The sequence below is a fragment of the Camelus dromedarius genome, chromosome 35 (genome assembly GCF_036321535.1).
Source record: "Camelus dromedarius isolate mCamDro1 chromosome 35, mCamDro1.pat, whole genome shotgun sequence".
NCBI classification, from domain to species: Eukaryota; Metazoa; Chordata; class Mammalia; order Artiodactyla; family Camelidae; genus Camelus; species Camelus dromedarius.
In genome coordinates, this window is record NC_087470.1 from 2,216,415 (window position 1) to 2,242,367 (window position 25,953).

The following is a 25,953-nucleotide window of genomic DNA, read 5'->3' on the forward strand; positions in this document are numbered from 1 at the left end:
GGAGGTACTAGCTCCAAATCGGTTTTAAAGTGAAAACTGCAGGAACTTCAAAACGGCACTAGGAAACAGACTGAGAAACCAGAGTAAAAGTTTCTCCTGCAACCCGTTCCCTTTCTGCTAGATGAACGAACGTCTCTCCACAAGCTCAGTTCTGAGAGATAAGTGTGTGTGAAAGCCGTCCTTCACCTAGCTTGTTGGGAACACAATGTTTCTTTTCAGTTGCAAACTCCACTCCATACATATATATGGGGAGGTACTAGCTCCAACCAGGTTTTACAGTGAAAACTGCAGGAACTTCAAACCGGCACTAGGAAACAGACTGAGAAACCAGAGTAAAAGTTTCTCCTGCAACCTGTTCCCTTTGTGCTAGATGAACGAACGTCTCTCCATATGCTCAGTTTTGAGACATGTGTGTGTTTGAAAGCCGTCCTTCACCTAGCTTTTTCGGAACATAAAGTTTCTTTTTGTTTGTAAACTCCACTCCATACATATATATGGGGAGGTACTAGCTCCAACTCGGTTTTACAGTGAAAACTGCTGGAACTTCAAACCGGCACTAGGAAACAGACTGAGAAACCAGAGTAAATGTTTCTCCTGCAACCCGTTCCCTTTGTGCTAGATGAACGAACGTCTCTCCACATGCTCAGTTCTGAGAGATAAGTGTGTGTGAAATCCGTCATTCACCTAGCTTGTTGGGAACACAAAGTTTCTTTTCAGTTGCAAACTCAACTCCATACATATATATGGGGAGGTACTAACTCTAACTCGGTTTTACAGTGAAAACTGCAGGAACTTCAAACCGGCACTAGGAAACAGACTGAGAATCCAGAGTAAGAGTTTCTCCTGCAACCCGTTCCCTTTCTGCTAGATGAACGAACGTCTCTCCACATGCTCAGTTCTGAGAGATAAGTGTGATTGAAAGCAGTCCTTCACCAAGCTTGTTGGGAACACAAAGTTTCTTTTCAGTTGCAAACTCCACTCCATACATATATATGGGGAGGTACTAGCTCCAACCAGGTTTTACAGTGAAAACTGCAGGAACTTCAAACCGGCCTTAGGAAACAGACTGAAAAACCAGAGTAAAAGTTTCTCCTGCAACTTGTTCCCTTTGTGCTAGATGAACGAACGTCTCTCCACATGCTCAATTCTGAGAGATAAGTGTGTGTGAAAGCCGTCCTTCACCTAGATTGTTGGGAACACAAAGTTTCTTTTCATTTGCAAACTCCTCTCCATACATATATATGGGGAGGTACTAGCTCCAACTCGGTTTTACAGTGAAAACTGCTGGAACTTCAAACCGGCACTAGGAAACAGACTGAGAAACCAGAGTAAAATTTTCTCCTGCAACCCGTTCCCTTTGTGCTAGATGAACGAACGTCTCTCCACATGCTTAGTTCTGAGAGATAAGTGTGTGTGTGAAAGCCGTCCTTCACCTATCTTGTTGGGAACACAAAGTTTGTTTTCAGTTGCAAACTCCACTCCATTCATATATATGGGGAGGTACTAGCTCCAACTCGGTTTTACAGTGAAAACTGCTGGAACTTCAAACCGGCACTAGGAAACAGACTGAGAAACCAGAGTAAAAGTTTCTCCTGCAACCCGTTCCATTTGTGCTAGATGAACGAAAGTCTCTCCACATGCTCAGTTCTGAGAGATAAGTGTGTGTGAAAGCCGTCCTTCACCTAGCTTGTTGGGAACACAAAGTTTCTTTTCAGTTGCAAACTCCACTCCATACATATATATGGGGAGGTACTAGCTCCAACTCGGTTTTACAGTGAAAACTGCAGGAACTTCAAACCGGCACTAGGAAACAGACTGAGAAACCAGAGTAAAAGTTTCTCCTGCAACCCGTTCCCTTTCTGCTAGATGAACGAACGTCTCTCCACATGCTCAGTTCTGAGAGATAAGTGTGATTGAAAGCAGTCCTTCACCAAGCTTTTTGGGAACACAAAGTTTCTTTTCAGTTGCAAACTCCACTCCATACATATATATGGGGAGGTACTAGCTCCAACCAGGTTTTACAGTGAAAACTGCAGGAACTTCATACCGGCACTAGGAAACAGACTGAGAAACCAGAGTAAAAGTTTCTCCTGCAACCTGTTCCCATTGTGCTAGATGAACGAACGTCTCTCCACATGCTCAGTTCTGAGAGATGTGTGTGTGTGAAAGCCGTCCTTCACCTAGTTTTTTGGGAACATAAAGTTTCTTTTCATTTGTAAACTCCACTCCATACATATATATGGGGAGGTACTAGCTCCAACTCGGTTTTACAGTGAAAACTGCTGGAACTTCAAACCGGCAATAGGAAACAGACTGAGAAAACAGAGTAAAAGTTTCTCCTGCAACCCGTTCCCTTTGTGCTAGATGAACGAACGTCTCTCCACATCCTCAGTTCTGAGAGATAAGTGTGTGTGAAAGCCGTCCTTCACATAGCTTTTTGGGAACACAAAGTTTCTTTTCAGTTGCAAACTCCACTCCATACATATATATGGGGAGGTACTAGCTCCAAATCGGTTTTACAGTGAAAACTGCAGGAACTTCAAAACGGCACTAGGAAACAGACTGAGAAACCAGAGTAAAAGTTTCTCCTGCAACCCGTTCCCTTTCTGCTAGATGAACGAACGTCTCTCCACAAGCTCAGTTCTGAGAGATAAGTGTGTGTGAAAGCCGTCCTTCACCTAGCTTGTTGGGAACACAATGTTTCTTTTCAGTTGCAAACTCCACTCCATACATATATATGGGGAGGTACTAGCTCCAACCAGGTTTTACAGTGAAAACTGCAGGAACTTCAAACCGGCACTAGGAAACAGACTGAGAAACCAGAGTAAAAGTTTCTCCTGCAACCTGTTCCCTTTGTGCTAGATGAACGAACGTCTCTCCATATGCTCAGTTTTGAGACATGTGTGTGTGTGAAAGCCGTCCTTCACCTAGCTTTTTGGGAACATAAAGTTTCTTTTTGTTTGTAAACTCCACTCCATACATATATATGGGGAGGTACTAGCTCCAACTCGGTTTTACAGTGAAAACTGCTGGAACTTCAAACCGGCACTAGGAAACAGACTGAGAAACCAGAGTAAATGTTTCTCCTGCAACCCGTTCCCTTTGTGCTAGATGAACGAACGTCTCTCCACATGCTCAGTTCTGAGAGATAAGTGTGTGTGAAATCCGTCATTCACCTAGCTTGTTGGGAACACAAAGTTTCTTTTCAGTTGCAAACTCCACTCCATACATATATATGGGGAGGTACTAACTCCAACTCGGTTTTACAGTGAAAACTGCAGGAACTTCAAACCGGCACTAGGAAACAGACTGAGAATCCAGAGTAAGAGTTTCTCCTGCAACCCGTTCCCTTTCTGCTAGATGAACGAACGTCTCTCCACATGCTCAGTTCTGAGAGATAAGTGTGATTGAAAGCAGTCCTTCACCAAGCTTGTTGGGAACACAAAGTTTCTTTTCAGTTGCAAACTCCACTCCATACATATATATGGGGAGGTACTAGCTCCAACCAGGTTTTACAGTGAAAACTGCAGGAACTTCAAACCGGCACTAGGAAACAGACTGAGAATCCAGAGTAAGAGTTTCTCCTGCAACCCGTTCCCTTTCTGCTAGATGAACGAACGTCTCTCCACATGCTCAGTTCTGAGAGATAAGTGTGATTGAAAGCAGTCCTTCACCAAGCTTGTTGGGAACACAAAGTTTCTTTTCAGTTGCAAACTCCACTCCATACATATATATGGGGAGATACTAGCTCCAACCAGGTTTTACAGTGAAAACTGCAGGAACATCATACCGGCACTAGGAAACAGACTGAGAAACCAGAGTAAAAGTTTCTCCTGCAACCTGTTCCCTTTGTGCTAGATGAACGAACGTCTCTCCACATGCTAAGTTCTGAGAGATGTGTGTTTGTGAAAGCCGTCCTTCACCTAGCTTTTTGGGAACATAAAGTTTCTTTTCATTTGTAAACTCCACTCCATACATATATATGGGGAGGTAGTAGCTCCAACTCGGTTTTACAGTGAAAACTGCTGGAACTTCAAACCGGCAATAGGAAACAGACTGAGAAACCAGAGTAAAAGTTTCTCCTGCAACCCGTTCCCTTTCTGCTAGATGAACGAACGTCTCTCCACATGCTCAGTTCTGAGAGATAAGTGTGTGTGAAAGCCTTCCTTCACCTAACTTGTTGGGAACACAAAGTTTCTTTTCAGTTGCAAACTCCACTCCATACATATATATGGGGTGGTACTAGCTCGAACCACGTTTTACAGTAAAATCTGCAGGAACTTCAAACCGGCACTAGGAAACAGACTGAGAAACCAGAGTAAAAGTTTCTCCTGCAACCCGTTCCCTTTCTGCTAGATGAACGAACGTCTCTCCACATGCTCAGTTCTGAGAGATAAGTGTGTGTGAACGCCGTCCTACACCTAGCTTGTTCGGAACACAAAGTTTCTTTTCAGTTGCAAACTCCACTCCATACATATATATGGGGAGGTACTAGCTTCAACCAGGTTTTACAGTGAAAACTGCAGGAACTTCAAACCGGCACTAGGAAACAGACTGAGAAACCAGAGTAAAAGTTTCTCCTGCAACCTGTTCCCTTTGTGCTAGATGAACGAACGTCTCTCCACATGCTCAGTTCTGAGAGATGTGTGTGTGTGAAAGCCGTCCTTCACCTAGCTTTTTGGGAACATAAAGTTACTTTTCATTTGTAAACTCCACTCCATACATATATATGGGGAGGTACTAGTTCCAACTCGGTTTTACAGTGAAAACTGCTGGAACTTCAAACCGGCAATAGGAAACAGACTGAGAAACCAGAGTAAAAGTTTCTCCTGCCACCCGTTCCCTTTGTGCTAGATGAACGAACGTCTCTCCACATGCTCAGTTCTGAGAGATAAGTGTGTGTGAAAGCCGTCCTTCACCTAGCTTGTTGGGAACTCAAAGTTTCTTTCCAGTTGCAAACTCCACTCCATACATATATATGGGGAGGTACAAGCTCCAACCAGGTTTTACAGTGAAAACTGCAGGAACTTCAAACCGGCACTAGGAAACAGACTGAGAAACCAGAGTAAAAGTTTCTCCTGCAACCCGTTCCCTTTCTGCTAGATAAACGAACGTCTCTCCACATGCTAAGTTCTGAGAAATAAGTGTGTGTAAAAGCCGTTCTTCAACTAGCTTGTTGGGAACACAATGTTTCTTTTCAGTTGCAAACTCCACTCCATACATATATATGGGGAGGTACTAGCTCCAACCAGGTTTTACAGTGAAAACTGCAGGAACTTCAAACCGGCACTAGGAAACAGACTGAGAAACCAGAGTAAAAGTTTCTCCTGCAACCCGTTCCCTTTGTGCTAGATGAACGAACGTCTCTCCACATGCTCAGTTCTGAGAGATAAGTGTGTGTGAAAGCCGTCCTTCACCTAGCTTGTTGGGAACTCAAAGTTTCTTTCCAGTTGCAAACTCCACTCCATACATATATATGGGGAGGTACTAGCTCAAACCAGGTTTTACAGTGAAAACTGCAGGAACTTCAAACCGGCACTAGGAAACAGACTGAGAAACCAGAGTAAAAGTTTCTCCTGCAACCCGTTCCCTTTCTGCTAGATAAACGAACGTCTCTCCACATGCTCAGTTCTGAGAAATAAGTGTGTGTGAAAGCCGTTCTTCAAATAGCTTGTTGGGAACACAAAGTTTCTTTTCAGTTGCAAACTCCACTCCATACATATATATGGGGAGGTACTAGCTCCAACCAGGTTTTACAGTGAAAACTGCAGGAACTTCAAACCGGCACTAGGAAACAGACTGAGAATCCAGAGTAAGAGTTTCTCCTGCAACCCGTTCCCTTTCTGCTAGATGAACGAACGTCTCTCCACATGCTCAGTTCTGAGAGATAAGTGTGATTGAAAGCAGTCCTTCACCAAGCTTGTTGGGAACACAAAGTTTCTTTTCAGTTGCAAACTCCACTCCATACATATATATGGGGAGATACTAGCTCCAACCAGGTTTTACAGTGAAAAATGCAGGAACTTCATACCGGCACTAGGAAACAGACTGAGAAACCAGAGTAAAAGTTTCTCCTGCAACCTGTTCCCTTTGTGCTAGATGAACGAACGTCTCTCCACATGCTAAGTTCTGAGAGATGTGTGTGTGTGAAAGCCGTCCTTCACCTAGCTTTTTGGGAACATAAAGTTTCTTTTCATTTGTAAACTCCACTCCATACATATATATGGGGAGGTAGTAGCTCCAACTCGGTTTTACAGTGAAAACTGCTGGAACTTCAAACCGGCAATAGGAAAAAGACTGAGAAACCAGAGTAAAAGTTTCTCCTGCAACCCGTTCCCTTTCTGCTAGATGAACGAACGTCTCTCCACATGCTCAGTTCTGAGAGATAAGTGTGTGTGAAAGCCTTCCTTCACCTAACTTGTTGGGAACACAAAGTTTCTTTTCAGTTGCAAACTCCACTCCATACATATATATGGGGTGGTACTAGCTCGAACCACGTTTTACAGTAAAATCTGCAGGAACTTCAAACCGGCACTAGGAAACAGACTGAGAAACCAGAGTAAAAGTTTCTCCTGCAACCCGTTCCCTTTCTGCTAGATGAACGAACGTCTCTCCACATGCTCAGTTCTGAGAGATAAGTGTGTGTGAACGCCGTCCTACACCTAGCTTGTTCGGAACACAAAGTTTCTTTTCAGTTGCAAACTCCACTCCATACATATATATGGGGAGGTACTAGCTTCAACCAGGTTTTACAGTGAAAACTGCAGGAACTTCAAACCGGCACTAGGAAACAGACTGAGAAACCAGAGTAAAAGATTCTCCTGCAACCTGTTCCCTTTGTGCTAGATGAACGAACGTCTCTCCACATGCTCAGTTCTGAGAGATGTGTGTGTGTGAAAGCCGTCCTTCACCTAGCTTTTTGGGAACATAAAGTTACTTTTCATTTGTAAACTCCACTCCATACATATATATGGGGAGGTACTAGCTCCAACTCGGTTTTACAGTGAAAACTGCTGGAACTTCAAACCGGCAATAGGAAACAGACTGAGAAACCAGAGTAAAAGTTTCTCCTGCCACCCGTTCCCTTTGTGCTAGATGAACGAACGTCTCTCCACATGCTCAGTTCTGAGAGATAAGTGTGTGTGAAAGCCGTCCTTCACCTAGCTTGTTGGGAACTCAAAGTTTCTTTCCAGTTGCAAACTCCACTCCATACATATATATGGGGAGGTACTAGCTCCAACCAGGTTTTACAGTGAAAACTGCAGGAACTTCAAACCGGCACTAGGAAACAGACTGAGAAACCAGAGTAAAAGTTTCTCCTGCAACCCGTTCCCTTTCTGCTAGATAAACGAACGTCTCTCCACATGCTAAGTTCTGAGAAATAAGTGTGTGTAAAAGCCGTTCTTCAACTAGCTTGTTGGGAACACAATGTTTCTTTTCAGTTGCAAACTCCACTCCATTCATATATATGGGGAGGTACTAGCTCCAACCAGGTTTTACAGTGAAAACTGCAGGAACTTCAAACCGGCACTAGGAAACAGACTGAGAAACCAGAGTAAAAGTTTCTCCTGCAACCCGTTCCCTTTGTGCTAGATGAACGAACGTCTCTCCACATGCTCAGTTCTGAGAGATAAGTGTGTGTGAAAGCCGTCCTTCATCTAGCTTGTTGGGAACACAAATTTTCTTTTCAGTTGCAAACTCCACTCCATACATATATATGGGGAGGTACTAGCTCCAACCAGGTTTTACAGTGAAAACTGCAGGAACTTCATACCGGCACTAGGAAACAGACTGAGAAACCAGAGTAAAAGTTTCTCCTGCAACCTGTTCCCTTTGTGCTAGATGAACGAACGTCTCTCCACATGCTCAGTTCTGAGAGATAATTGTGTGTGAAAGCCTTCCTTCACCTAACTTGTTGGGAACACAAAGTTTCTTTTCAGTTGCAAACTCCACTCCATACATATATATGGGGAGGTACTAGCTCGAACCAGGTTTTACAGTAAAAACTGCAGGAACTTCAAACCGGCACTAGGAAACAGACTGAGAAACCAGAGTAAAAGTTTCTCCTGCAACCCGTTCCCTTTGTGCTAGATGAACGAACGTCTCTCCACATGCTCAGTTCTGAGAGATAAGTGTGATTGAAAGCAGTCCTTCAACAAGCTTGTTGGGAACACAAATTTTCTTTTCAGTTGCAAACTCCACTCCATACATATATATGGGGAGGTACTAGCTCCAACCAGGTTTTACAGTGAAAACTGCAGGAACTTCATACCGGCACTAGGAAACAGACTGAGAAACCAGAGTAAAAGTTTCTCCTGCAACCTGTTCCCTTTGTGCTAGATGAACGAACGTCTCTCCACATGCTCAGTTCTGAGAGATAATTGTGTGTGAAAGCCTTCCTTCACCTAACTTGTTGGGAACACAAAGTTTCTTTTCAGTTGCAAACTCCACTCCATACATATATATGGGGAGGTACTAGCTCGAACCAGGTTTTACAGTAAAAACTGCAGGAACTTCAAACCGGCACTAGGAAACAGACTGAGAAACCAGAGTAAAAGTTTCTCCTGCAACCCGTTCCCTTTGTGCTAGATGAACGAACGTCTCTCCACATGCTCAGTTCTGAGAGATAAGTGTGATTGAAAGCAGTCCTTCAACAAGCTTGTTGGGAACACAAATTTTCTTTTCAGTTGCAAACTCCACTCCATACATATATATGGGGAGGTACTAGCTCCAACCAGGTTTTACAGTGAAAACTGCAGGAACTTCATACCGGCACTAGGAAACAGACTGAGAAACCAGAGTAAAAGTTTCTCCTGCAACCTGTTCCCTTTGTGCTAGATGAACGAACGTCTCTCCACATGCTCAGTTCTGAGAGATAATTGTGTGTGAAAGCCTTCCTTCACCTAACTTGTTGGGAACACAAAGTTTCTTTTCAGTTGCAAACTCCACTCCATACATATATATGGGGAGGTACTAGCTCGAACCAGGTTTTACAGTAAAAACTGCAGGAACTTCAAACCGGCACTAGGAAACAGACTGAGAAACCAGAGTAAAAGATTCTCCTGCAACCCGTTCCCTTTGTGCTAGATGAACGAAGGTCTCTCCACATGCTCAGTTCTGAGAGATAAGTGTGTGTGAAAGCCGTCCTTCACCTAGCTTGTTGGGAACACAAAGTTTCTTTTCAGTTGCAAACTCCACTGCATACATATATATGGGGAGGTACTAGCTCCAAATCGGTTTTACAGTGAAAACTGCAGGAACTTCAAACTGGCACTAGGAAACAGACTGAGAAACCAGAGTAAAAGTTTCTCCTGCAACCCGTTCCCTTTCTGCTAGATGAACGAACGTCTCTCCACATGCTCAGTTCTGAGAGATAAGTGTGTGTGAAAGCCGTCCTTCACCTAGCTTGTTGGGAACACAAAGTTACTTTTCAGTTGCAAACTCCACTCCATACATATATATGGGGAGTTACTAGCTCCAACCAGGTTTTACAGTGAAAACTGCAGGAACTTCAAACCGGCACTAGGAAACAGACTGAGAAACCAGAGTAAAAGTTTCTCCTGCAACCGGTTCCCTTTGTGCTAGATGAACGAACGTCTCTCCACATGCTCACTTCTGAGTGATAAGTGTGTGTGAAAGCCGTCCTTTACCTAGATTGTTGGGAACACAAAGTTTCTTTTCAGTTGCAAACTCCACTCCATACATATATATGGGGAGGTACTAGCTCCAAATCGGTTTTACAGTGAAAACTGCTGGAACTTCAAACCGGCACTAGGAAACAGACTGAGAAACCAGAGTAAAAGTTTCTCCTGCAACCCGTTCCCTTTGTGCTAGATGAACGAAGGTCTCTCCACATGCTCAGTTCTGAGAGACGTGTGTGTGTGAAAGCCGTCCTTCACCTAGCTTTTTGGGAGCACAAAGTTTCTTTTCAGTTGCAAACTCCACTCCATACAAATATATGGGGAGGTACTAGCTCAAAATCGGTTTTACAGTGAAAACTGCTGGAACTTCAAACCGGCACTAGGAAACAGACTGAGAAACCAGAGTAAAAGTTTCTCCTGCAACCCGTTCCCTTTGTGCTAGATGAACGAACGTCTCTCCACATGCTCAGTTCTGAGAGATAAGTGTGTGTGAAAGCCGTCCTTCACCTAGCTTGTTGGGAACACAAAGTTACTTTTCAGTTGCAAACTCCAATCCATACATATATATGGGGAGTTACTAGCTCCAACCAGGTTTTACAGTGAAAACTGCAGGAACATCAAACCGGCACTAGGAAACAGACTGAGAAACCAGAGTAAAAGTTTCTCCTGCAACCTGTTCCCTTTGTGCTAGATGAACGAACGTCTCTCCACATGCTCACTTCTGAGTGATAAGTGTGTGTGAAAGCCGTCCTTTACCTAGATTGTTGGGAACACAAAGTTTCTTTTCAGTTGCAAACTCCACTCCATACATATATATGGGGAGGTACTAGCTCCAACTCGGTTTTACAGTGAAAACTGCTGGAACTTCAAACCGGCACTAGGAAACAGACTGAGAAACCAGAGTAAAAGTTTCTCCTGCAACCCGTTCCCTTTGTGCTAGATGAACGAAGGTCTCTCCACATGCTCAGTTCTGAGAGACGTGTGTGTGTGAAAGCCGTCCTTCACCTAGCTTTTTGGGAGCACAAAGTTTCTTTTCAGTTGCAAACTCCACTCCATACATATATATGGGGAGGTACTAGCTCAAAATCGGTTTTACAGTGAAAACTGCTGGAACTTCAAACCGGCACTAGGAAACAGACTGAGAAACCAGAGTAAAAGTTTCTCCTGCAACCCGTTCCCTTTGTGCTAGATGAACGAACGTCTCTCCACATGCTCAGTTCTGAGAGATAAGTGTGTGTGAAAGCCGTCCTTCACCTAGCTTGTTGGGAACACAAAGTTACTTTTCAGTTGCAAACTCCAATCCATACATATATATGGGGAGGTACTAGCTCCAACCAGGTTTTACAGTTAAAACTGCAGGAACTTCAAACCGGCACTAGGAAACAGACTGAGAAACCAGAGTAAAAGTTTCTCCTGCAACCCGTTCCCTTTGTGCTAGATGAACGAACGTCTCTCCACATGCTCAGTTCTGAGAGATAAGTGTGTGTGAAAGCCGTCCTTCACCTAGCTTGTTGGGAACACAAAGTTTCTTTTCAGTTGCAAACTCCACTCCATACATATATATGGGGAGGTACTAGCTCCAACCAGGTTTTACAGTTAAAACTGCAGGAACTTCAAACCGGCACTAGGAAACAGACTGAGAAACCAGAGTAAAAGTTTCTCCTGCAACCCGTTCCCTTTGTGTTAGATGAAAGAACGTCTCTCCACATGCTCAGTTCTGAGAGATGTGTGTGTGTGAAAGCCGTCCTTCACCTAGCTTGTTGGGAACACAAAGTTTCTTTTCAGTTGTAAACTGCAATCCATACATATATATGGGGAGGTACTAGCTCCAACTCGGTTTTACAGTGAAAACTGCAGGAACTTCAAACCGGCACTAGGAAACATACTGAGAAACCAGAGTAAAAGTTTCTCCTGCAACCCGTTCCTTTTGTGCTAGATGAACGAACGTCTCTCCACATGCTCAGTTCTGAGAGATAAGTGTGTGTGAAAGCCGTCCTTCACCTAGCTTGTTGGGAACACAAAGTTTCTTTTCAGTTGCAAACTCCACTCCATACATATATATGGGGAGGTACTAGCTCCAAATCGGTTTTACAGTGAAAACTGCAGGAACTTCAAACCGGCACTAGGAAACAGAGTGAGAAAACAGAGTAAAAGTTTCTCCTGCAACCCGTTCCCTTTGTGCTAGATGAACGAACGTCTCTCCACATGCTCAGTTCTGAGAGATAAGTGTGTGTGAAAGCCGTCCTTCACCTAGCTTGTTGGGAAAACAAAGTTTCTTTTCAGTTGCAAACTCCACTCCATACATATATATGGGGAGGTACTAGCTCCAACCAGGTTTTACAGTTAAAACTACAGGAACTTCAAACCGGCACTAGGAAACAGACTGAGAAACCAGAGTAAAAGTTTCTCCTGCATCCCGTTCCCATTGTGCTAGATGAACGAACATCTCTCCACATGCTCAGTTCTGAGAGAAAAGTGTGTGTGAAAGCCGTCCTTCACCTAGCTTGTTGGGAACACAAAGTTTCTTTTCAGTTGCAAACTCCACTCCATACATATATATGGGGAGGTACTAGCTCCAACCAGGTTTTACAGTTAAAACTGCAGGAACTTCAAACCGGCACTAGGAAACAGACTGAGAAACCAGAGTAAAAGTTTCTCCTGCAACCCGTTCCCTTTGTGTTAGATGAAAGAACGTCTCTCCACATGCTCAGTTCTGAGAGATGTGTGTGTGTGAAAGCCGTCCTTCACCTAGCTTGTTGGGAACACAAAGTTTCTTTTCAGTTGTAAACTCCAATCCATACATATATATGGGGAGGTACTAGCTCCAACACGGTTTTACAGTGAAAACTACTGGAACTTCAAACCGGCACTAGGAAACATACTGAGAAACCAGAGTAAAAGTTTCTCCTGCAACCCGTTCCTTTTGTGCTAGATGAACGAATGTCTCTCCACATGCTCAGTTCTGAGAGATAAGTGTGTGTGAAAGCCGTCCTTCACCTAGCTTGTTGGGAACACAAAGTTTCTTTTCAGTTGCAAACTCCACTCCATACATATATATGGGGAGGTACTAGCTCCAACTCGGTTTTACAGTGAAAACTGCAGGAACTTCAAACCGGCACTAGGAAACAGACTGAGAAACCAGAGTAAAATTTTCTCCTGCAACCCGTTCCCTTTGTGCTAGATGAACGAACGTGTCTCCACATGCTCAGTTCGGAAAGATAAGTGTGTGTGAAAGCCGTCCTTAACCTAGCTTGTTGGGAACACAAAATTTCTTTTCAGTTGCAAACTCCACTCCATACATATATATGGGGAGGTACTAGCTCCAAACATGTTTTATAGTGAAAACTGCAGGAACTTCAAACCGGCACTAGGAAACAGACTGAGAAACCAGAGTAAAAGTTTCTCCTGCAACCCGTTCCTTTTGTGCTAGATGAAAGAACGTCTCTCCACATGCTCAGTTCTGAGAGATAAGTGTGTGTGAAAGCCGTCCTTTAACTAGCTTGTTGGGAACACAAAGTTTCTTTTCAGTTGCAAACTCCACTCCATATATATATATGGGGAGGTACTAGCTCCAACCAGGTTTTACAGTGAAAACTGCAGGAAATTCAAACCGGCACTAGGAAACAGACTGAGAAACCAGAGTTAAAGTTTCTCCTGCAACCCGTTCCTTTTGTGCTAGATGAGCGAACGTCTCTCCACATGCTAAGTTCTGAGAGATAAGTGTGTGTGAAAGCCGTCCTTCACCTAGCTTGTTTTGAACACAAAGTTTCTTTTCAGTTGCAAACTCCACTCCATACATATATATGGGGAGGTACTAGCTCCAAATCGGTTTTACAGTGAAAACTGCAGGAACTTCAAACCGGCACTAGGAAACAGACTGAGAAACCAGAGTAAAAGTTTCTCCTGCAACCCGTTCCTTTTCTGCTAGATGAACGAACGTCTCTCCACATGCTCAGTTCTGAGAGATATGTGTGTGTGAACGCCGTACTTCACCTTGCTTTTTGGGAACACAAAGTTTCTTTTCAGTTGCAAACTGCACTCCTTACATATATATGGGTAGGTACAAGCTCCAACCAGGTTTTACAGTGAAAACTGCAGGAACTTCAAACCGGCACTAGGAAACAGACTGAGAAACCAGAGTAAAAGTTTCTCCTGCTACCCGTTCCCTTTCTGCTAGATGAACGAACGTCTCTCCACATGCTCAGTTCTGAGAGATAAGTGTGTGTGAAAGCCGTCCTTCACCTAGCTTGTTGGGAACACAAATTTTCTTTTCAGTTGCAAACTCCACACCATACATATATATGGGGAGGTACTAGCTCCAACTCGGTTTTACAGTGAAAACTGCAGGAACTTCAAACCGGCACTAGGAAACAGACTGAGAAACCAGAGTAAAAGTTTCTCCTACAACCCGTTCATTTTGTGCTAGATGAAAGAACGTCTCTCCACATGCTCAGTTCTGAGAGATAAGTGTGTGTGAAAGCCGTCCTTCACCTAGCTTGTTGGGAACACAAAGTTTCTTTTCAGTTGCAAACTCCACTCCATACATATATATGGGGAGGTACTAGCTCCAACTCGGTTTTACAGCGAAAACTGCAGGAACTTCAAACCGGCACTAGGAAACAGACTGAGAAACCAGAGTAAATGTTTCTCCTGCAAACCGTTCCCTTTGTGCTAGATGAACGAACGTCTCTCCACATGCTCAGTTCTGAGAGATAAGTGTGTGTGAAAGCCGTCCTTAACCTAGCTTGTTGGGAACACAAAGTTTCTTTTCAGTTGCAAACTCCACTCCATACATATATATGGGGAGGTACTAGCTCCAACCAGGTTTTACAGTGTAAACTGCAGGAACTTCAAACCGGCACTAGGAAACAGACTGAGAAACAAGAGAAAAAGTTTCTCCTGCAACCCGTTCCCTTTGTGCTTGATGAACGAACGTCTCTCCACATGCTCAGTTCTGAGAGATAAGTGTGTGTGAAAGCCGTCCTTCACCTAGCTTGTTGGGAACACAAAGTTTCTTTTCAGTTGCAAACTCCACTCCATACATATATATGGGGAGGTACTAGCTCCAAATCGGTTTTACAGTGAAAACTGCAGGAAATTCAAACCGGCACTAGGAAACAGACTGAGAAACCAGAGTAAAAGTTTCTCCTGCAACCCGTTCCTTTTGTGCTAGATGAACGAACGTCTCTCCACATGCTCAGTTCTGAGAGATAAGTGTGTGTGAAAGCCGTCCTTCTCCTAGCTTGTTGGGAACACAAAGTTTCTTTTCAGTTGCAAAATCCACTCCATACATATATATGGGGAGGTACTAGCTCCAACTCGGTTTTACAGTGAAAACTGCAGGAACATCAAACCGGCACTAGGAAACAGACTGAGAAACCAGAGTAAAAGTTTCTCCTGCAACCCGTTCCCTTTGTGCTAGATGAACGAACGTCTCTCCACATGCTCAGTTCTGAGAGATAAGTGTGTGTGAAAGCCGTCCTTAACCTAGCTTGTTGGGAACACAAAATTTCTTTTCAGTTGCAAACTCCACTCCATACATATATATGGGGAGGTATTAGCTCCAAACATGTTTTAAAGTGAAAACTGCAGGAACTTCAAACCGGCACTAGGAAACAGACTGAGAAACCAGAGTAAAAGTTTCTCCTGCAACCCGTTCCCTTTTTGTTAGATGAAAGAACGTCTCTCCACATGCTCAGTTCTGAGAGATGTGTGTGTGTGAAAGCCGTCCTTCACCTAGCTTGTTTGGAACACAAAGATTCTTTTCTTTTGTAAACTCCACTCCATACATATATATGGGGAGGTACTAGCTCCAACTCGGTTTTACAGTGAAAACTGCTGGAACTTCAAACCGGCACTAGGAAACAGACTGAGAAACCAGAGTAAAATTTTCTCCTGCAACCCGTTCCTTTTGTGCTAGATGAACGAACGTCTCTCCACATGCTCAGTTCTGAGAGATAAGTGTGTGTGAAAGCCGTCCTTCACCTAGCTTGTTGGGAACACAAAGATTCTTTTCAGTTGCAAACTCCACTCCATACATATATATGGGGAGGTACTAGCTCCAACTCGGTTTTACAGTGAAAACTGCAGGAACTTCAAACCGGCACTAGGAAACAGACTGAGAAACCAGAGTAAAAGTTTCTCCTGCAACCCGTTCCCTTTGTGCTAGATGAACGAATGTCTCTCCACATGCTCAGTTCTGAGAGATAAGTGTGTGTGAAAGCCGTCCTTAACCTAGCTTGTTGGGAACACAAAATTTCTTTTCAGTTGCAAACTCCACTCCATACATATATATGGGGAGGTACTAGCTCCAAACAAGTTTTACAGTGAAAAATGCAGGAACTTCAAACCGGCACTAGGAAACAGACTGAGAAACCAGAGTAAAAGTTTCTCCTGCAACCCGTTCCCTTTCTGCTAGATGAACGAACGTCTCTCCACATGCTCAGTTCTGAGAGATAAGTGTGTGTGAAAGCCGTCCTTCACCTAGCTTGTTGGGAACACAAAGTTTCTTTTCAGTTGCAAACTCCACTCCATACATATATATGGGGAGGTACTAGCTCCAACCAGGTTTTACAGTGAAAACTGCAGGAACTTCAAACCGGCACTAGGAAACAGACTGAGAAACAAGAGTAAAAGTTTCTCCTGCAACCCGTTCCCTTTGTGCTAGATGAACGAACGTCTCTCCACATGCTCAGTTCTGAGAGATAATTGTGTGTGAAAGCCGTCCTTCACCTAGCTTGTTGGGAACACAAAGTTTCTTTTCAGTTGCAAACTCCACTCCATACATATATATGGGGAGGTACTAGCTCCAACCAGATTTTACAGTGAAAACTGCAGGAACTTCAAAACGGCACTAGGAAACAGACTGAGAAACCAGAGTAAAAGTTTCTCCTGCAACCCGTTCCCTTTGTGCTAGATGAACGAACGTCTCTCCACATGCTCAATTCTGAGTGATAAGTGTGTGTGAAAGCCGTCCTTCACCTAGCTTGTTGGGAACACAAAGTTTCTTTTCAGTTGCAAACTCCACTCCATACATATATATGGGGAGGTACTAGCTCCAACTCGGTTTTACAGTGAAAACTGCAGGAAATTCGAACCGGCAATAGGAAACAGACTGAGAAACCAGAGTAAAAGTTTCTCCTGCAACCCGTTCCCTTTGTGCTAGATGAACGAACGTCTCTCCACATGCTCAGTTCTGAGAGATAAGTGTGTGTGAAAGCCGTCCTTCACCTAGCATGTTGGGAACACAAAGTTTCTTTTCAGTTGCAAACTCCACTCCATACATATATATGGGGAGGTACTAGCTCCAACTCGGTTTTACAGTGAAAACTGCAGGAACATCAAACCGGCACTAGGAAACAGACTGAGAAACCAGAGTAAAAGTTTCTCCTGCAACCCGTTCCCTTTGTGCTAGATGAGCGAACGTCTCTCCACATGCTCAGTTCTGAGAGATAAGTGTGTGTGAAAGCCGTACTTCACCTAGCTTGTTGGGAACACAAAGATTCTTTCAGTTGCAAACTCCACTCCATACATTTATATGGGGAGGTACTAGCTCCAAATCGGTTTTACAGTGAAAACTGCAGGAACTTCAAACCGGCACTAGGAAACAGACTGAGAAACCAGAGTAAAAGTTTCTCCTGCAACCCGTTCCTTTTCTGCTAGATGAACGAACGTCTCTCCACATGCTCAGTTCTGAGAGATATGTGTGTGTGAAAGCCGTCCTTCACCTAGCTTGTTGGGAACACAAAGTTTCTTTTCAGTTGCAAACTCCACTCCTTACATATATATGGGGAGGTACTAGCTCCAACCAGGTTTTACAGTGAAAACTGCAGGAAATTCAAACCGGCACTAGGAAACAGACTGAGAAACCAAAGTAAAATTTTCTCCTGCAACCCGTTCCCTTTCTGCTAGATGAACGAACGTCTCTCCAAATGCTCAGTTCTGAGAGATGTGTGTGTGTGAAAGCCGTCCTTCACCTAGCTTGTTTGGAACACAAAGATTCTTTTCTTTTGTAAACTCCACTCCATACATATATATGGGGAGGTACTAGCTCCAACTCGGTTTTACAGTGAAAACTGCTGGAACTTCAAACCGGCACTAGGAAACAGACTGAGAAACCAGAGTAAAATTTTCTCCTGCAACCCGTTCCTTTTGTGCTAGATGAACGAACGTCTCTCCACATGCTCAGTTCTGAGAGATAAGTGTGTGTGAAAGCCGTCCTTCACCTAGCTTGTTGGGAACACAAAGATTCTTTTCAGTTGCAAACTCCACTCCATACATATATATGGGGAGGTACTAGCTCCAACTCGGTTTTACAGTGAAAACTGCAGGAACTTCAAACCGGCACTAGGAAACAGACTGAGAAACCAGAGTAAAAGTTTCTCCTGCAACCCTTTCCCTTTGTGCTAGATGAACGAATGTCTCTCCACATGCTCAGTTCTGAGAGATAAGTGTGTGTGAAAGCCGTCCTTAACCTAGCTTGTTGGGAACACAAAATTTCTTTTCAGTTGCAAACTCCACTCCATACATATATATGGGGAGGTACTAGCTCCAAACAAGTTTTACAGTGAAAAATGCAGGAACTTCAAACCGGCACTAGGAAACAGACTGAGAAACCAGAGTAAAAGTTTCTCCTGCAACCCGTTCCCTTTCTGCTAGATGAACGAACGTCTCTCCACATGCTCAGTTCTGAGAGATAAGTGTGTGTGAAAGCCGTCCTTCACCTAGCTTGTTGGGAACACAAAGTTTCTTTTCAGTTGCAAACTCCACTCCATACATATATATGGGGAGGTACTAGCTCCAACCAGGTTTTACAGTGAAAACTGCAGGAACTTCAAACCGGCACTAGGAAACAGACTGAGAAACAAGAGTAAAAGTTTCTCCTGCAACCCGTTCCCTTTGTGCTAGATGAACGAACGTCTCTCCACATGCTCAGTTCTGAGAGATAATTGTGTGTGAAAGCCGTCCTTCACCTAGCTTGTTGGGAACACAAAGTTTCTTTTCAGTTGCAAACTCCACTCCATACATATATATGGGGAGGTACTAGCTCCAACCAGATTTTACAGTGAAAACTGCAGGAACTTCAAAACGGCACTAGGAAACAGACTGAGAAACCAGAGTAAAAGTTTCTCCTGCAACCCGTTCTCTTTGTGCTAGATGAACGAACGTCTCTCCACATGCTCAATTCTGAGTGATAAGTGTGTGTGAAAGCCCTCCTTCACCTAGCTTGTTGGGAACACAATGTTTCTTTTCAGTTGCAAACTCCACTCCATACATATATTGGGGAGGTACTAGCTCCAAATCGGTTTTACCGAGAAAACTGCAGGAACTTCAAACCGGCACTAGGAAACAGACTGAGAAACCAGAGTAAAAGTTTCTCCTGCAACCCGTTCCTTTTCTCCTAGATGAACGAACGTCTCTCCACATGCTCAGTTCTGAGAGATATGTGTGTGTGAAAGCCGTCCTTCACCTAGCTTGTTGGGAACACAAAGTTTCTTTTCATTTGCAAACTCCACTCCTTACATATATATGGGTAGGTACTAGCTCCAACTCGGTTTAACAGTGAAAACTGCTGGAACTTCAAACCGGCACTAGGAAACAGACTGAGAAACCAGAGTAAAATTTTCTCCTGCAACCCGTTCCCTTTGTGCTAGATGAACGAACGTCTCTCCACATGCTCAGTTCTGAAAGATATGTGTGTGTGAAAGCCGTCCTTCACCTAGCTTGTTGGGAACACAAAGTTTCTTTTCAGTTGCAAACTCCACTCCATACATATATATGGGAAGGTACTAGCTCCAAATCGGTTTTACAGTGAAAACTGCAGGAACTTCAAACCGGCACTAGGAAACAGACTGAGAAACCAAAGTAAAATTTTCTCCTGCAACCCGTTCCCTTTGTGCTAGATGAACGAACGTCTCTCCACATGCTCAGTTCTGAGAGATAAGTGTGTGTGAAAGCCGTCCTTCACCTAGCTTGTTGGGAACACAAAGTTACTTTTCAGTTGCAAACTCCACTCCATACATATATATGGGGAGGTACTAGCTCCAAATCGGTTTTACAGAGAAAACTGCAGGAACTTCAAACCGGCACTAGGAAACAGACTGAGAAACCAGAGTAAAAGTTTCTCCTGCAACCCGTTCCTTTTCTGCTAGATGAACGAACGTCTCTCCACATGCTCAGTTCTGAGAGATATGTGTGTGTGAAAGCCGTACTTCACCTAGCTTTTTGGGAACACAAAGTTTCTTTTCAGTTGGAAAGTCCACTCCTTACTTATATATGGGGAGGTACTAGCTCCAACAAGGTTTTACAGTGAAAACTGCAGGAACTTCAAACCGGCACTAGGAAACAGACTGAGAAACCAGAGTAAAATTTTCTCCTGCAACCCGTTCCCTTTGTGCTAGATGAACGAACGTCTCTCCAAATGCTCAGTTCTGAAAGATGTTTGTGTGTGAAAGCCTTCCTTCACCTAGCTTGTTCGGAACACAAAGTTTCTTTTCATTTGCAAACTCCACTCCATACATATATATGGGGAGGTACTAGCTCCAACCAGGTTTTACAGTGAAAACTGCAGGAACTTCAAACCGGCACTAGGAAACAGACTGAGAAACCACAGTAAAGTTTCTCCTGCAACCCGTTCCCTTTGTGCTAGATGAACGAACGTCTCTCCACATGCTCAGTTCTGAGAGATAAGTGTGTGTGAAAGCCGTCCTTCACCTAGCTTGTTGGGAACACAAAGTTTCTTTTCAGTTGCAAACTCCACTCCATACATATATATGGGGAGGTACTAGCTCCAACTCGGTTTTACAGTGAAAACTGCAGGAAATTCGAACCGGCACTAGGAAACAGACTGAGAAACCAGAGTAAAAGTTTCTCCTGCAACCCGTTCCCTTTGTGCTAGATGAACGAACGTCTCTCCACATGCTCAGTTCTGAGAGATAAGTGTGTGTGAAAGCCGTCCTTCACCTAGCATGTTGGGAACACAAAGTTTCTTTTCATTTGCAAACTCCACTCCATACATATATATGGGGAGGTACTAGCTCCAACTCGGTTTTACAGTGAAAACTGCAGGAACATCAAACCGGCACTAGGAAACAGACTGAGAAACCAGAGTAAAAGTTTCTCCTGCAACCCGTTCCCTTTGTGCTAGATGAGCGAACGTCTCTCCACATGCTCAGTTCTGAGAGATAAGTGTGTGTGAAAGCCGTCCTTCACCTAGCTTGTTGGGAACACAAAGTTTCTTTTCAGTTGCAAACTCCACTCCATACATATATATGGGGAGGTACTAGCTCCAAATCGGTTTTACAGTGAAAACTGCAGGAACTTCAAACCGGCACTAGGAAACAGACTGAGAAACCAGAGTAAAAGTTTCTCCTGCAACTCGTTCCTTTTCTGCTAGATGAACGAACGTCTCTCCACATGCTCAGTTCTGAGAGATATGTGTGTGTGAAAGCCGTACTTCACCTAGCTTTTTGGAACACAAAGTTTCTTTTCAGTTGCAAACTCCACTCCTTACATATATATGGGGAGGTATTAGCTCCAACCAGGTTTTACAGTGAAAACTGCAGGAAATTCAAACCGGCACTAGGAAACAGACTGAGAAACCAAAGTAAAATTTTCTCCTGCAACCCGTTCCCTTTCTGCTAGATGAACGAACGTCTCTCCAAATGCTCAGTTCTGAAAGATGTTTGTGTGTGAAAGCCGTCCTTTATCTAGCTTGTTGGGAACACAAAGTTTCTTTTCATTTGCAAACTCCACTCCATACATATATATGGGGAGGTACTAGCTCCAACTCGGTTTAACAGTGAAAACTGCGGGAACTTCAAACCGGCACTAGGAAACAGACTGAGAAACCAGAGTAAAATTTTCTCCTGCAACCCGTTCCCTTTGTGCTAGATGAACGAACGTCTCTCCAAATGCTCAGTTCTGAAAGATGTGTGTGTGTGAAAGCCGTCCTTCACCTAGCTTGTTGGGAACACAAAGTTTCTTTTCAGTTGCAAACTCCACTCCATACATATATATGGGGAGGTACTAGCTCCAAATCGGTTTTACAGTGAAAACTGCAGGAACTTCAAACCGGCACTAGGAAACAGACTGAGAAACCAGAGTAAAAGTTTCTCCTGCAACCCGTTCCCTTTGTGCTAGATGAACGAACGTCTCTCCACATGCTCAGTTCTGAGAGATAAGTGTGTGTGAAAGCCGTCCTTCACCTAGCTTTTTGGGAACACAAAGTTTCTTTTCAGTTGCAAACTCCACTCCTTACATATATATGGGGATGTACTAGCTCCAACCAGGTTTTACAGTGAAAACTGCAGGAACTTCAAACCGGCACTAGGAAACAGACTGAGAAACCAGAGTAAAATTTTCTCCTGCAACCCGTTCCCTTTGTGCTAGATGAACGAACGTCTCTCCAAATGCTCAGTTCTGAAAGATGTTTGTGTGTGAAAGCCATCCTTCACCTAGCTTGTTCGGAACACAAAGTTTCTTTTCATTTGCAAACTCCACTCCATACATATATATGGGGAGGTACTAGCTCCAACCAGGTTTTACAGTGAAAACTGCAGGAAATTCAAACCGGCACTAGGAAACAGACTTAGAAACCACAGTAAAGTTTCTCCTGCAACCCGTTCCCTTTGTGCTAGATGAACGAACGTCTCTCCACATGCTCAGTTCTGAGAGATAAGTGTGTGTGAAAGCCGTCCTTCACATAGCATGTTGGGAACACAAAGTTTCTTTTCAGTTGCAAACTCCACTCCATACATATATATGGGGAGGTACTAGCTCCAACTCGGTTTTAAAGTGAAAACTGCAGGAACATCAAACCGGCACTAGGAAACAGACTGAGAAACCAGAGTAAAAGTTTCTCCTGCAACCCGTTCCCTTTGTGCTAGATGAGCGAACGTCTCTCCACATGCTCAGTTCTGAGAGATAAGTGTGTGTGAAAGCCGTCCTTCACCTAGCTTGTTGGGAACACAAAGTTTCTTTTCAGTTGCAAACTCCACTCCATACATATATATGGGGAGGTACTAGCTCCAAATCGGTTTTACAGTGAAAACTGCAGGAACTTCAAACCGGCACTAGGAAACAGACTGAGAAACCAGAGTAAAGGTTTCTCCTGCATCCCGTTCCTTTTCTGCTAGATAAACGAACGTCTCTCCACATGCTCAGTTCTGAGAGATATGTGTGTGTGAAAGCCGTCCTTCACCTAGCTTGTTGGGAACACAAAGTTTCTTTTCAGTTGCAAACTCCACTCCTTACATATATATGGGGAGGTACTAGCTCCAACCAGGTTTTACAGTGAAAACTGCAGGAAATTCAAACCGGCACTAGGAAACAGACTGAGAAACCAAAGTAACATTTTCTCCTGCAACCCGTTCCCTTTCTGCTAGATGAACGAACGTCTCTCCAAATGCTCAGTTCTGAAAGATGTTTGTGTGTGAAAGCCGTCCTTCACCTAGCTTGTTGGGAACACAAAGTTTCTTTTCATTTGCAAACTCCACTCCATACATATATATGGGGAGGTACTAGCTCCAACTCGGTTTAACAGTGAAAACTGCAGGAACTTCAAACCGGCACTAGGAAACAGACTGAGAAACCAGAGTAAAATTTTCTCCTGCAACCCGTTCCCTATGTGCTAGATGAACGAACGTCTCTCCAAATGCTCAGTTCTGAAAGATGTGTGTGTGTGAAAGCCGTCCTTCACCTAGCTTGTTGGGAACACAAAGTTTCTTTTCAGTTGCAAACTCCACTCCATACATATATATGGGGAGGTACTAGCTCCAAATCGGTTTTACAGTGAAAACTGCAGGAACTTCAAACCGGCACTATGAAACAGACTGAGAAACCAGAGTAAAAGTTTCTCCTGCAACCCGTTCCCTTTGTGCTAGATGAACGAACGTCTCTCCACATGCTCAGTTCTGAGAGATAAGTGTGTGTGAAAGCCGTCCTTCACCTAGCTTGTTGGGAACACAAAGTTTCTTTTCAGTTGCAAACTCCACTCCATACATATATATGGGGAGGTACTAGCTCCAAATCGGTTTTACAGAGAAAACTGCAGGAACTTCAAACCGGCACTAGGAAACAGACTGAGAAACCAGAGTAAAAGTTTCTCCTGCAACCCGTTCCTTTTCTGCTAGATGAACGAACGTCTCTCCACATGCTCAGTTCTGAGAGATATGTGTGTGTGAAAGCCGTACTTCACCTAGCTTTTTGGGAACACAAAGTTTCTTTTCAGTTGCAAACTCCTCTCCTTACATATATATGGGGAGGTACTAGCTCCAACCAGGTTTTACAGTGAAAACTGCAGGAACTTCAAACCGGCACTAGGAAACAGACTGAGAAACCAGAGTAAAATTTTCTCCTGCAACCCGTTCCCTTTGTTCTAGATGAACGAACGTCTCTCCAAATGCTCAGTTCTGAAAGATGTTTGTGTGTGAAAGCCTTCCTTCACCTAGCTTGTTCAGAACACAAAGTTTCTTTTCATTTGCAAACTCCACTCCATACATATATATGGGGAGGTACTAGCTCCAACCAGGTTTTACAGTGAAAACTGCAGGAACTTCAAACCAGCACTAGGAAACAGACTGAGAAACCACAGTAAAGTTTCTCCTGCAACCCGTTCCCTTTGTGCTAGATGAACGAACGTCTCTCCACATGCTCAGTTCTGAGAGATAAGTGTGTGTGAAAGCCGTCCTTCACCTAGCTTGTTGGGAACACAAAGTTTCTTTTCAGTTGCAAACTCCACTCCATACATATATATGGGGAGATACTAGCTCCAACTCGGTTTTACAGTGAAAACTGCAGGAAATTCGAACCGGCACTAGGAAACAGACTGAGAAACCAGAGTAAAAGTTTCTCCTGCAACCCGTTCCCTTTGTGCTAGATGAGCGAACGTCTCTCCACATGCTCAGTTCTGAGAGATAAGTGTGTGTGAATGCCGTCCTTCACCTAGCTTGTTGGGAACACAAAGTTTCTTTTCAGTTGCAAAATCCACTCCATACATATATATGGGGAGGTACTAGCTCCAAATCGGTTTTACAGTGAAAACTGCAGGAACTTAAAACCGGCACTAGGAAACAGACTGAGAAACCAGAGTAAAAGTTTCTCCTGCAACCCGTTCCTTTTCTGCTAGATGAACGAACGTCTCTCCACATGCTCAGTTCTGAGAGATATGTGTGTGTGAAAGCCGTACTTCACCTAGCTTTTTGGGAACACAAAGTTTCTTTTCAGTTGCAAACTCCACTCCTTACATATATATGGGGAGGTACTAGCTCCAACCAGGTTTTACAGTGAAAACTGCAGGAAATTCAAACCGGCACTAGGAAACAGACTGAGAAACCAAAGTAAAATTTTCTCCTGCAACCCTTTCCCTTTCTGCTAGATGAACGAACGTCTCTCCAAATGCTCAGTTCTGAAAGATGTTTGTGTGTGAATGCCGTCCTTCACCTAGCTTGTTGGGAACACAAAGTTTCTTTTCAGTTGCAAACTCCACTCCATACATATATATGGGGAGGTACTAGCTCCAACCAGATTTTACAGTGAAAACTGCAGGAACTTCAAAACGGCACTAGGAAACAGACTGAGAAACCAGAGTAAAAGTTTCTCCTGCAACCCGTTCTCTTTGTGCTAGATGAACGAACGTCTCTCCACATGCTCAATTCTGAGTGATAAGTGTGTGTGAAAGCCCTCCTTCACCTAGCTTGTTGGGAACACAATGTTTCTTTTCAGTTGCAAACTCCACTCCATACATATATTGGGGAGGTACTAGCTCCAAATCGGTTTTACCGAGAAAACTGCAGGAACTTCAAACCGGCACTAGGAAACAGACTGAGAAACCAGAGTAAAAGTTTCTCCTGCAACCCGTTCCTTTTCTCCTAGATGAACGAACGTCTCTCCACATGCTCAGTTCTGAGAGATATGTGTGTGTGAAAGCCGTCCTTCACCTAGCTTGTTGGGAACACAAAGTTTCTTTTCATTTGCAAACTCCACTCCTTACATATATATGGGTAGGTACTAGCTCCAACTCGGTTTAACAGTGAAAACTGCTGGAACTTCAAACCGGCACTAGGAAACAGACTGAGAAACCAGAGTAAAATTTTCTCCTGCAACCCGTTCCCTTTGTGCTAGATGAACGAACGTCTCTCCAAATGCTCAGTTCTGAAAGATATGTGTGTGTGAAAGCCGTCCTTCACCTAGCTTGTTGGGAACACAAAGTTTCTTTTCAGTTGCAAACTCCACTCCTTACATATATATGGGTAGGTACTAGCTCCAACTCGGTTTAACAGTGAAAACTGCTGGAACTTCAAACCGGCACTAG